Raw genomic sequence first — 13,765 nt, 5'->3', positions numbered from 1 at the left:
AAAGCAGTCCTGTTCCTGCTGCCCATGTGGCTCTTCCGCTGGGGCCTTGACAGACTAACGAGAAGCACATCAGTAAGAGAAAAGTCAGCATTTTATCAGCTCACACAGCACCCATGGTGTGGGCTACTGCGGATAACTGAAAGGCTCCTAGGGTTTTCTGTAGCACTTGTCACCATCTCAGATTGATTTTAGCTGTTGTGGTTTGTTTTTATCTCCTTCCACCGGTGTGTAACTTGCATGGGCACAGTGCTTTTTGCACTTGTCTTCTGATGTGTCTTTAGTACTAGGCACTATGTCTACAACACTCAGCAAGTGTTTGTTGAAGCAATGAATGTGTGAACCTAGGGCAGTTAGCCTTTCTGTGCGAGCACCTGGGAAAGCCTGCACATAGCAAATGCCCCGTGAAGCCTTCCTTGCTATCGTAATGCTGGCATACTTGATTTTCTTAGTCTTGAAATTCCTTGAAGGCAGAAGCTGTGTTTTCATGCGTCATCTTTGGATTTCTAGTGGCACTTTGGCTCACCCACGATTGCTATTCAGTGTTAGTTAAGTAATAGATGACTAAATTACGGACATTCACAGCAATACTGTAAATCTTTTCTACCTTTAAAACAATGAGTTTTCTTTCTGTCTTTCCCCCTCAGCAAGCCAGCGTGGAACAGTGTGATTTATGGAGTGCATTAGGTCATCCTGTACGCAGTGGGTGTAGTCATTTTTTTATTTATTTTTAGACCTTATTTATTTGAAAAAGTTACAGAGAGATGGAGCGAGAGGTTTTCCACACCCAGGTTCACTGCCCCAGATGGCTGCACCAGCCAAGGCAGAGCCATGAGCTAGGGGCTTGCAGTCTTCCAAGTGGGAAACGGGGGGCTCAGGCACCTGGGCTGTCTGCTGCTGCTTTTCCCAAGCCATTAGCAGGGAGCTGGATCAGAAGTGGAGCAATCAGGACACAAATTGGTTTATTTTTATTGTTGTGACTTGGCCAAAATTTCTTCATAATTGACGGCAAGGCAAGGCGAGAAGCTTGGTGCATTCTGAAGATTCCCCCCAGCCTGTTAGGAACACCTGCCATCATAGTTTACAGAAATCGTTCCCCACAAGGGGCTTCTCAGCGGAGACTGCAATGTCTGGACAGAGAAGTGCAGGTCCTCATGAAAGTGAAAGAGACATGCTCCTCATCCCTGTTCTCAGTGGACAGTCAAGGTGATGTAGAAAGGTTCTGCCTTCAAGATAGAATCAGCCATTTGACTTTCATGGCCCTCACAATCTCCAGTTCCGTTAAGAGTGTGGATTAGATTATGACCAAAGAACTGTCGTACACTTCAGTTCCTGCCTTGAGTGTCTAAGAAAGCCCAGACCTATGGAGGATGGAAGGTACAGGTTTAAGTGGAGACCCTGAGGAAGCGCAAGGGATTAGGCAAGAGGCTGAATGGCATGTACTATTGGTCTGTGATGGGAATGGAAAATGACAGTGATTAAACGGAAGATGAACTCTTCACAAAAGGCTGTGTGGCCTGCTGGTTTGGATGAGTGTATGTAATGCAAACTAGGTTGCATGTTGGCCATCCAGTCTGGACGTCTGATTTGTAGACCCTTCACGTAAGTAAGGCCCGAGAAGCTCCCAATCCTGCCCGTAAAGTATTGCGATTTGGCAAGAGGATTTAGACTGTTGCCCAATTTGGTTTCCAGAAAGCCCAACTTGCCTAACATGACAATAAATTGAAAGGAAAAAAATTAAAAGCAAAACCTCTAGTTTGATGACATGCCACAGAAAACTATAATTTGTTTTCCTTACCACATTACAGTGCGGAATAGCTGCCATTGGCTCCTAAAGACCTGGCCGTGGTGTCCTGCTCTTCTTGGCCACAGCATTCCCATAAAGCTAAGTCACCACATGGATGCTGCGAAATCATGCAAGCCCGTGTGTGTGTGTGTGTGTGTGTGTGTGTGTGTGTGTGTGTGTGTATGTGCGCGCGTACCTTTGTGTGCTATGCATCTGCCTGTCTTGCTACCATGTACCTCAGTGTAGTTTTCTATGGCTGTAAATCAAATTGCGTGCTAAACACTCAAAATCTAAAAATCCCAAATATCATATCCTCCAAAATTGAAAGCTTTCTGGGTACTCACATGAGATTGTAAGTGGAAAAATTTACATCTGACCTCATGTGAAGTGGAGCAGTCAATATGTAAGGTGCACTGGAAATGCCAAATAGATGGATCTTCAGGCTGTGCACATGAGGTGTTTGGAAACTGAATTTCATAGTTCAGTTTGGGTCCACTTCGCTGTCATATGGTGTAAATGCAAATATACCAAAATCCCCAAAAGTTCCAGATCAGAAACTCTTCTGGCCTCAAGTGTTTCGGCTGAAGGACAGTCACCTGGTTTGCAGCGACGTACCCTCTTGGTCTCTGCTTCTGGTAGTTAGGGTTTGGACACAGCTTCTCTGCCTCATCCACTGTCTCAGTGAGGGCTGTGGTCTCATCTTTGGTCTGAGTGGGGAAAAACCTGCCTGATGAGACTAGGTTAGGAGATCTCTGTTTCTTACTCGCTCTTGGCTGCAGGTAGCTAGCTGCCAGCGCCTCACCGGGTGGACCATCCGCATGGACATCCCTGTCCCTGGCATCTCCCTCCTCCTGGTGTGTGCCTGCTTGTCCTGCTGAGCAGTCGGGGATAGACCACTGGAAGACCTCTTGGGTGGCAGATCCAGTTAGATCTGCGGTATCTCCTGGGTGTTGAATGGATTAAAATGGGAGATGGGGACATGGAATCAGTGTGTAGAAGGGAGGAGGAGGCAGGGTGGCTGTGTTTTAGGCCAGAGATGAGGGAAAGACTAAAGTGGGACTGACACAGCAAAGACAGCTCATGGCCAGTCACATGGGGGATTATTGACAAAAGGGTCCGTTGGGCTGCCCCCACCTGTCCTGTGCACTCATGTTGTGGAATTCTTGTCAGCTCCAGTGCATGTTCCTGTTGTTGGAAAATTTCTATTAGATGTTTCCTTATTGTACCCCAGGGTGATAAGAATGAACTGTCTTATAAAAGACATCTTGACAGGGTCCTGCCTTCTGGCTTTCCACTCATACAAGAGGTTTCCAAAATGTTCCTTGTAGGTATGTATAATGGAATAACTAGAAATGGATTTAAGAACTCGTGAGATTGATTTATTTCAAAGGAAAAATTACAGGGAGGGAGGAAGAGAGGAAAAGAGGCCAAAGCTAGGAGCCAGGAGCATCATCTGGCTCTCCCACCTGAGTAGCAGTGGCCTGTGTACGTTGGTCATCTTCCACTTCTTTCCCAGGCGCAGTAGCAGGAAGATTTGAAGTGGAGCAGCTGTATGTGAATTGGTGCTCATATGGGATGCTGACATCATGGGCATAGGCTTATCTTGTTATACTACAATGCTGGCTGCAGAATTTCAAAAAAAAATTTTTTTGGTACAAAAATGACCTAACCATTTAGTTCCAGTTCTCCTGCAATTCTCTGAAGTCCGCTGGTGTACTTGTCAGGATAGTTTCCGAAAGTCATCTGTGGCGTGAGTGATACAGCATCTAACGTGGAAAAGCCAAGGAGTGTAGTTGTTAAGGTTGTATGCCGAGGAGAATAACTGGGGTGTGAATCAAGCAGATCAGCCAGGCTGCCTGGGAAATGCCTCCTCATCTTGCAGCACAGTCCCATTGTAACAAAAGAACACAAACTTAGACTTGGGAGAAAAGCTAGGTTGCCTTCAGAAATTCCAAAAGACCTTAAGCTCTCTCCATGAGGTGCCTCAGTTGGAAGCTTAAGTGGAAAATGCATCTGCAGTTGACATCCAAGCTCCCAAAACATTGAGTAATTGCTCTGGAAAGTTAGGGTGAGGGGATTGAATTCAGTCAGGATCCTTGAAAAAGAAGGCCCATGCATACATAAAGAGAAAGGAAAAATAATATTGATGCGAGTCTTGAAAAATGGTACCCAGAAGTCATCATTGGCTCCTATCCTGGAGGCGAAAGTGGTGAAATATAGAAGAGCCCTGAGTGTCAAGGAAAACAGTCCTGTTGATCAGTTTCTTACAAGGCTTTTTTTTTTTTTCCTATTTTAGTCATTACTTCAAAAGAATGTGCTTATACATGGGAAAGCAAGGGATGTACGATACTTTGTAATGTATTTTGAAAGAAGAGGCTAGGGAGCTTTGGGGACGATCATCTTTGGTGTAAACTATGGACAAACCAATGCACATGGTAACCAGGAAGTTGAAAATACACATTGTCCCTGATTGGGGTTTCCGTATAACGGCCAGGTTATCGTGCAGTTGTTCACCCCTCAAGAGCTCCAGGGGAAAGTCAGTTCATGTGAGCCTCTTGCTGGCCAGCTGGCCTGAGCTGGACAACTCCAAGGTCAGGAGTTGTCCTCTTTGAATTTTAAGATGTGATGAAAACTTGAGGGAGAGGTGGGTTATTGACTGTCCCCTGACTATCAGACTCAGCATTTGGGGGAGAGGGAAGGCTTTTGTGGTCCAGTGGGAGAAGTCACTTCCTGGAACACCTGCAGCCCATCTCAGAGTGGCTGGCATCTAGTCCTCTCAGTTTCTGATTCTGCTTCCTGTTAAGCCGCACCCTGACGGCGGGGGAGGGCAGCAGATGAGAAGTGTTCTGGTGCCTGCTGCCCTGCGGCAGGTGGGGATGGAGTCCTGGCTCCTGGCTCAGTCCTGGCCCAGTCCTGGCCCAGCTCCACCTGTTGCACATATTTGGGAAGTGAACCAGCCAGAAGCAAGAACTCACCCTCTCTCTATGGCTCCTCCTTTCAAATTAAAAAGAAAAAGCAAAACAAAAAGAACTTTAAAAAGACCTAAAATAAAGATATAATTCTAACATTTTAAAAAAGATTTATTTATTTTTATTTGAAGGGCAGTTTTTACAGAGAGAGAAGGAACTAGAGAGAGAGGTTTTTGCTTCTCTGGTTCACTCCCCAAATAGTTGAAACAAGCAGAGTTGAGTTGATCCAAAGTCAAGAGCCAGGAGCTTCTTCCTGGTCTTCCACATGGACATAGGGCCCAAGGGCTTGAGCCATCCTCTGCTGCTTTGCCAGGTTGTAAGCAGGGAGCTGGATTGGGAAGTGGAGCAGCCAGGACACAAACTGGTGCCCATATGCATACTGTCACTAGCAGGTAGAGGATTAGTATTCTTAGGATTGTAAAATTTTTAAAGAAAGGCAGAAAGGCAAGGAGAGAAGGGAAGCAGAAAGGAAGTGAGGTGGATTGGAAGGAAAGCGATCCTGTTATTGTTACAAAGTTTCATTCATTTGTAATTTTTATCTTAGGTTCTAGTTTGTTCCTTTCCTAGAAGTTATTACAATTTACACATATTTTGTCTAGTTCATTATTTTGTCTCCCATTACAAGGTACGCAGTGTGAAAACAGGGACGGGGCCTGGTGAATTCTGTATTTTCTGCCAGCAAGTAGGGCATTGGCACCTGTTAGATACTCAAGAAATAGCCAGAGAAGGCACAAATGAGGGTGGAAGAATGCTACCAAGACCGGTCGGTGGTAATGACTCCTTAGAAGGGACCCTATAGCTGGAGAAAGAGGAAGAAGGGAAACCAGGAAGTGGAAGGAACAGTGAGAAGGAGGAAGGGGAGTGAATTCACAGGCCTGTTCCCTTCTGTAGTTGCTGTTTCAATAGGTAAGAAAGAACCAAGAAGACACAAAGAATGCCAACCAGAAATGAGAGAGAAGATGGGCTGGCCTCACTGGACTAGCTGTGGAGTTGGAAGTGGGGAGTGGGGCACTGGATCAAGTGTGTTCATTTTTTGAAGGCCTAAGGCTGTCTGGAATGTAAGTTCCCATCCTTTCTAAGTCATCTGAGAGTCTGGGGGTGTGGGAGTGTGCTGCCAGCCTGTGACTCCTGTATTTATATCCTTTGTGCTGGCCTTCAGCTGTTTTTTTTGAGCAGCTTTAGGTTATCTGTGCTGGGGCTACAGAAACAAGGTTGTGGCCAGCTGCCTCCATGCTTTGGTGGCTCAGTACTTCTCAGCCCGCGCAGCTGAAAAGATAGCTGGGTTTGGTCTGATGAACTGATGTTGACTTAAGCCCAAGAACACTTCATTGAAAACACTAACATTCTAACCAGAGTAAAACAGAAAAGAGGGAGGAAAAAAAAAAGACACACCTTTTCCAAAACAAACAAGTAGCTCTGGTCGAACAGTTCTGCTTTTGCCACTGTCCTGGCTGAGGGTGTTTTTCAGCAAAATAGTTTCCTTGAGCCACAGGGTCCATGAATATTCCAGAAAGATTAGAGGACAATCGAGGTAGTTGTAAGCATTAGTGAGCCCACTCAAACTCTGTCCTCACCTCCTGAAAGTGGGCGGGAGTCAATGGCCGGGGTGCAGTGCAAGCACAGACATGCAGACTTTTCCAGAATCCTCTAGAAAGACAAATTGCAATGGTGGCTCCGCTTTGCTGCCTTCCTGCTTGCAGTGGCAGCAGGGGAAGAGGGATTTATGTAGGAGTTGGCCGTCCAATCCAGGTCTCCCCCAGATGGCAGTGACCCTGTTACTTGAACCATCACCACCATCTCCATTAGCAGGAAGTGGGAGTCAGGAGCCTGTGCCGGGAATCGAACTCAGGTGCCCTGCTACCTAGTGTGGACATCTTAGCTGCTGGGCCAGACACCCAGGGTGATGTATGTTGGCTTTGTGTTCTAGTTCTTGATGCCCTCAGGCCCAGCTTCCACACTGGTGAAAGGAGTGAAAGTCACAGTGCCTTCATTTGTGAAGCAGCTTTTGCTGTCTCCCTGTGTCCTGGTTATAGCTGTGGGAAAAGAAGGGTGGCGTGGTTACTGTCCTTGTGCCCATGCAGAGAAACTGATGCAGAGTTACCCGGTTCAGTCAAGGGCAGCCCCGGGACTGGACTCTGTGCCTTTTTGCTGAGAAAACCTGACTGTATTGCACAAGATTGTTTTTTCCTAAACAGTACCGGATTAAAAAAAAAAGGTTATTTCAATACAAAATAATTAATTTTGAGATCCATGCATAGAAGGCATCTTCAAAAGATGCATAAAAAGTTGCTTTATGAAGAAACTGTACATGGATCTCAAAATTGGTTTTGTACCCAAATGACTTTCGCTAATGGTATTTTTTTTTTCATGGGTATTTCGACGCACTCCCTCTCTTGTCTCTCCCCGGTAAAATAGTGAGTCCTGGTTCTCTGGGTGTCTGTGGTGGGTAGGCCTCCACTACGGGGTATGACTTGGGTACTGAGTTCTGTGGCTGCAAGTACAGATGGCCAGCAGACAGGTAGGGGGGTGGCCACTGGTTTTTCGTGGGAGAGCAGGGCAGGCTGGAGAGGCCCAATGTGAACTGAGAGACACAGGGGTCTTGCGTTGGCAGCTGGTGGGGTGAGAGAATGGCTCTGTGGCTGACTTTGCATGGTCCAGTGGCGTTGCTGGGCTGGCCCCAGAGAGAGTGCACATCTGTAGGACGATTGCATTCACAGTCACCTCTATGGGCTGTCCGAGGGGACCTGTGATTTAACATGCTGAGTTCTGGAAGTAAAACTGGAGAGGAGCGCTTGACTCCATCGAACCTGTATGGTGCAGGTTGGTTTTGCTTGTTTGGGAGCTTTGTACTTTGTGGTGAAGAGCTGTGCAGTCCTCTGTGCCAGAGGACTCACTCTTGGGCATTGGGAAAAGAAGACAAACCTGTATTTTGTAGAAAGAGCCTATTGTTCCCAGGGAGCCATCGGCGCCAACTTTTTGGATTCCTTTGGCTAGCTCTGAAGAAAAGCTTGAAGTCAGTATGCCAATCATTGGGGCAGGTGTTAGGCCTGGTGGTTAAGTGAGACACTATCCCACAATGGATGACCTGGGTCTGACAGTTGGCTCTAGTATCACACTTAGGCACTTGAGGAGTAAACCCACCAGTGGAAGCTCTCAGCCTGGCTCTTAAAGAAATACAGAGAAGTGAGGGAACGCCCAGTAGTGACGTGCACAGCCAGCCACAGCCAAACCCTGGCGAGCTCCTGGGAAAGTGACCCCAGCTGCATGGTTTCAGATTCTTGGAAAATAAGTGCAGAAGAGGCTGCAGTTTGGAAAAAAAAATGCTTCTCATTTCCCACATGTAGCGATGTGCCACTTGGTCTCACTTATCCCTGCTGGGTCAGGCACAGGAGAAGCTTGGTGTTGGAACCCACATGGAGGCCCTACTGGTTCCAGCCTGCACTAGCCGTGGCTTGGTCCCACTTTCCCTTCTCGTCACCCACTGTAACGAGGGAATTGTTCTTTCCTCAGTTTCTGCCCTCCAACCTGTCCTGATGTGGACCTCTCTTTGATTCAGTGCCAGCTACCCCAGCTTGAAATCCCATATGTGGCAGGTGGCTAGAATGTTCTGTCCTAGGGTACAGCATGGCAGATAGGGCACTGGGCACAGAGTGAGGACCCTGCTAGGGACCCACCATGTCCCCCCTAACACAGTCGGTCAGACTTGCCTGTGTCTGGATGAGACGGGACCAGAACCTGACTCTGATACTCGGAAATGTGGCATTCTCTTCTCTGCGATAGTGCAGGCTTGGGCCTTTTTCTAGGACTGATGAGTAAGTCGTTTGAAGTCTTTCCACTCATCCCCTGGCCATTATGTATATGATTCTCTCAGCTTGATTCTAACACCAGTGAATAGAGAAAGGATTCCCATCAATATTCTGTTATTCTCATGTCGGTTGTGAGCACACATCAAAAGCTATCCTCTTCTCCCAGGCTGATATGTGTTTCTAGTGGAATAGAGCTCTCATGACTTCACAGGGCCTTCATCTCTTTAACACCAGCTGGAATAAGAGAAAAATTAGCAGGTGCGCAGCCTGTGGGATCCGAAGGCAGAACATGAAGTCCCTGCTGTGCTGGGGTTGCCTTTCTAGCCTGATAGGGTTAATGGTCAAGGTCAGCGTAATCCTGGAACTCTGGAAAGCGTGCAGAACTTTCCCTCTTTCACAGAAGGCTCCATTTCTGACAGTGCTTCTCCCGAAGCCTCCGAGTCTGACGGCAGTGTCTGTGTGGCCGATGAAACGAGTGAACATAAAGTCCATATTTTTACAGGAATGTGTTTCTCCTTGCTGCTGTGTTTTCTGAGAGCTCTTAGTACCTTTTCCCATACCTTCTAACCCAACATACCTTTAGCAGGAGGGTTATACCAATAACAGTGTTTAATAATTAAAGAAAACAAAGCATTATATTGACTGTTTTTTTACCCTGACTCCAGTTCCCTGTAGCAAACCCTGGAGAAATTCTACCTACTGTTCCCGGACTGAACTAGAATTTCCCATATTTAAATGAAGTGCCAAAAGTTCCCTTACCTTAAGTGTTCTGATTTCCTTTTGGTTTCACTGTCACCGGAGCCTCATATGTTGGGCGCCAGTTGTTGGGGTTCAGAGAAATCAAGTAAGACTCCAAGGCGCATGAAATGAATTTAATTTCCAGCCCGGGGGCAACTTCTTGCCATGAACAAGAAGCACCTTAAACAAAATAAGCGTGGGGTTTTGATAGCAAGTATCTATGGGACAATCAATAGCTACATGATATTGGGTAAATACATGAGGAGTTATTTTGTGACATGGAGCAGGTAAAAAATTTACAATGTCTAAGATTCTGTTTCTAAAGATTCTGATTCTATTTATAAAGCAAAAGCTCAGGATTCTAATCCTGTCACTTCAATGTAGACAGTTAAACTGCATGCCTCGAAGGTAACTGTCCTTCCTGGGAATTCTAAGAACTCCCAAGATCATTCCTATCTCCCGTTTGCTTCCTGGTGAATGTGGGGATTTTCTGTTTCCAGGAATACATTCACCTTGACAGTTAACCCTACCACTAGCCTTTGGCTGGACCGGCTGAGGATCCTGCTGAGAAGTGCGATGTGTCCCTGGGGTCATTGCTAGAAGTGCCCCGGTGCCTTAGCTGTGTTTTCTTGGGAGATTTGGGGCTGAGATGTCACAGCCTTGGGAGTTGCTTTCTATGGGCTGCGTGTCGTCTGGGTTGCACAGGTGTAGCCGCTTCCAGCTGAGTTTCTCCAGGAGCCATTCATAGGACCCGACTCCATGGGGTGGGCATTGTCTCAGTCACATGATCTTCCCTGACCTCTGACCTGTGAAGTTGTTGTTGTTGTTTATGCAGCTCAAACCCAGTGTTACTGGAGCCACCTTGTTTTTACCTTGGAGATATTCTTGTTCTCTCCTCCATCTTTATTGGGTTTTTTTTTGTACTCAGTGAATATTTGGTCACTCCCCAGGTGACCACAACAGCTGTTGCTGAGCCAATCTGAAGCCAGGAACCAGCAGATTCTGGGTCTCCCACACAGGTACAGGGTCCTAAGTCCTTGGGCCATCCTCTGCTGCTTTCCCAAGGCCACAAGCAGGGAACTGGTTGGGAAGTGGAGCAGCCGAGACACGAACTTGTGCCCATATGGGATTCCAGCATGTACAAGGGAGGATTTAGCTTCTGAGCTATTGTGCCAGGCCTTCCACCTGTTATCTTTTATCTGTAATAGTTGATTTGGAGATAAGAAGCAGTGTATGTGAATTACAAAACATCCTGGTAGAATGAACACCTGTGAACTCACCAGGCCACCTAAGAGCTAGAGTATTCCCTGCATGTCTGCCTGCCCACCTGCTGTGCTCCTGGTTGTCCGATTCAGCTCCCTGCCACTGCGGGCTTTTGTGGGGTGTGTTTTCTTTGTGTTCTTCAGAAATCTCTGTAGCTCTCATACTTTTCTGTAATACTGAATCTTTGAAAGCAAATGCCCAGGGCGTATGAAATGGCTCATTTTGTGTTGACTTGGCTGGGTCACAGTGTCCAGATATTTGGCCAGGCGTAATTTAGGATATTTATGTATGAGAGTAACATTTAAACTGGGTAACTTTAAGGAAAATTTGTTTGAGAAGCGGAGAGAAAGAGAGGAGGAGAGAGAGTGAGAGAATGAAGAAATTAGCTTTAATCTGCTGGTTTATTCCCCAAATGTCACCATGGCCCTAGGCCAGGCTGACATCTGGGAACTCCATCCAGGTTTCTCACCCAAAGGGGCAAGAAACTGGTTGCTTAAGCCATCATTATTGCCTCCCAGGGTCTGCATTAACAGGAAGCTGAACTGAGGAGCTAGAGCTGGATCTTAAACTTCGTGCTCTGATGTGACGTATGGATGTCTTTTTGAAAGTATTTGTTGATTCTTTTTCCGTTGAAAGGCAAAGAAATGGACAGGGGGAGAAGGAAAGAGACGGTGAGACAGGCAGTGAGATGGTCACTCCTTAAATGGTCCACAGCATCGGGGCTGGACCAGGTCAAGGCCAGGAACCAGGAGTCCCACCTAGGTCTCCCACATGAGTGGCCAGGATGCAGGCACTGTTGCTTCCTGGAAGTGTTAGCAAGAAAGTGGCTCAGTAGCAGAGGCAAGACCTAATCTGCCTCTGGTATGATGTCCAGGCACCCCAGGTGACAGCTTAACTTGCTGGACTGTATCATTTACCTCTGGAACATGGAGATCATAACCAGCATCTTCATTACAAGACCAGACACCTGCTCCCACATCAGTGCAGTTTGCACAAAACAGATTGTCCTCCACAATGTGACCTTGCCCAGTTAGTTGAAGGTCCGTAAGCACAGAAGCCAAGTGCTTGGGTCCCTGCATCCGTGTGGGAGACTGGGAACAAACTCCTGGCTTTGGACCTGACCATTTGGGGAGTGAACCAGTGAGTGGAAGATCTGTTTTTTTTTTTTCCCCTCTCTCTCCTTCCCTTCTCCCTTCTCTTCCTTCCTGTCTCGCCCTCCTCTGTCGGTGGCTCTCATTCTATTGGTCTTGCTTCTCTGGAGAGCCCCACTGAGGCAGCCTGTCACGCCTGCCTGCATGCCACATCAGCAGCATCACAGGATCCACTTGCAGAGTATTGTTACGTCAGCAGGTGCCTGGACATTAGTCACCTACCAGGAAGGCATCAGGAAGCTATGGCCTAGGTCACAGACGCGAAAACCTTGACTTGTTGTGAAAGCAGCCGGCCTCTCCTCTCTCATTTTGGGTTACTCACACTGCTTTGGCATGTTTGGTCGCTTCCCAGAGCTCCGTGGCTCCCTCCAAGCAGCCACTCAGGGACCACTCTCCCCAACACACCGTCATTCACGGATCTGACACACACATACACTTCACACCGTCACAGACACACTCGTACATACCTCACACTCACACATATGCACTCATACATGGGCACACACCTCACACACGCTCATACGGATACACACCTCACACCCTTACAGACATACACTCATACACACAGGCACACATCTCAAAGCTTCACAGACACACACATATTCAGACATATGGACACATACTTCACACCCTCATACACACACTCATATGGACACACTCAACACACTCATTCATACAGACACACAACGCACACTTAATACCACACTCATATGGACACACGCCTCACACCCTCCTAAACAGACACACCCCTCGCACACACACTTATTCACAGATATACATCTCACACTCTCACAGATACATTCACAGAGACACATACGTCTTACACTCATACACACCTTGCACACCCACACACTCCTCACACACTCATACACACCTCACACACACCTCACACACTCACTCATGCACACCTCACACACACCTCACACACTCATGCACACCTCACACACTCATATACACCTCACACACTCACACTCATGCACACCTCACACATTCATATACACCTCACACACTCACACTCATATACACCTCACACACTCACACTCATGCACACCTCACACACTCATATAGACCTCACACACTCATGCACACCTCACACACTCATATACACCTCACACACTCACACTCATGCACACCTCACACATTCATATACACCTCACACACTCACACTCATATACACCTCACACACTCACACTCATGCACACCTCACACACTCATATAGACCTCACACACTCATGCACACCTCACACACTCATATACACCTCACACACTCACACTCATGCACACCTCACACACACCTCACACACTCACTCATGCACACCTCACACACATACATTCACAGACATGAACACTTCCTTCACAGCCTCACATGGACACACACCTCACACACTCAGCACACATACTCACACAGACATACACATCACACCCTCACACACACACCTCACGTGCATGCATACACACTGAAACACACTTCACAAACACCTCGCACATATACACATATTTCACATCTTTACACATACACTCTTATGCACTGACAAAACCTCACACACACACTTACAAGTACCCAAGCAGACAAGCAAATGCACACATACCTCACACACTCACATGTACACAAGCATACACACTCAAGCATGCACATCCATACACACTGACACATCTCTCACACACAACCACACAGACACGCCTCAATGCATTATAAGGCCTATGTCTGTGCTTTTCCACAGTTCTGAGCTTCCCTGTCTCCCCATGGGCCGCAGAGCTGGGGGAGTCATCAGGCCTGATGTGTTGTGTGTCACTGTACATCAGAGCTTGAGCTCAGTGCTTTATGTGCCCCGCCCCCACAGGCCCAGGGTTAGGGGTCACCACGAACACACTGACGCTCCATGAGGACCCGGCAAGGGCGCTGCTGTGGAAGGGGGGTCTGACTCCAGGCAGTGCGACCTCAGTGCCCCCAAGCCTCGGGGTTTTCCACCATTGGGAATTGGACAAGACTGCCACTCTCCCTGAACGTGCTGCTGACCTTGGGGCCCCGTGCTCGGCGCGTGCTGGGGGTGGATT

General features: G+C 47.4%; 1 protein-coding gene across 4 annotated transcripts in view; it reads left to right on the top strand.

Moving 5' to 3' along the window:
- ETV6 (ETS variant transcription factor 6) overlaps positions 1-13,765 on the top strand; it is a 230,812-nt gene that overhangs the window by 47,624 nt on the left and 169,423 nt on the right. The window lies entirely within an intron of this gene.

This window comes from Ochotona princeps, chromosome 27 (genome assembly GCF_030435755.1).
Source record: "Ochotona princeps isolate mOchPri1 chromosome 27, mOchPri1.hap1, whole genome shotgun sequence".
Lineage (NCBI taxonomy): Eukaryota > Metazoa > Chordata > Mammalia > Lagomorpha > Ochotonidae > Ochotona > Ochotona princeps.
The sequence above is the reverse complement of the archived record's forward strand: the minus strand, read 5'-3'. Positions and strand labels throughout refer to the sequence as shown.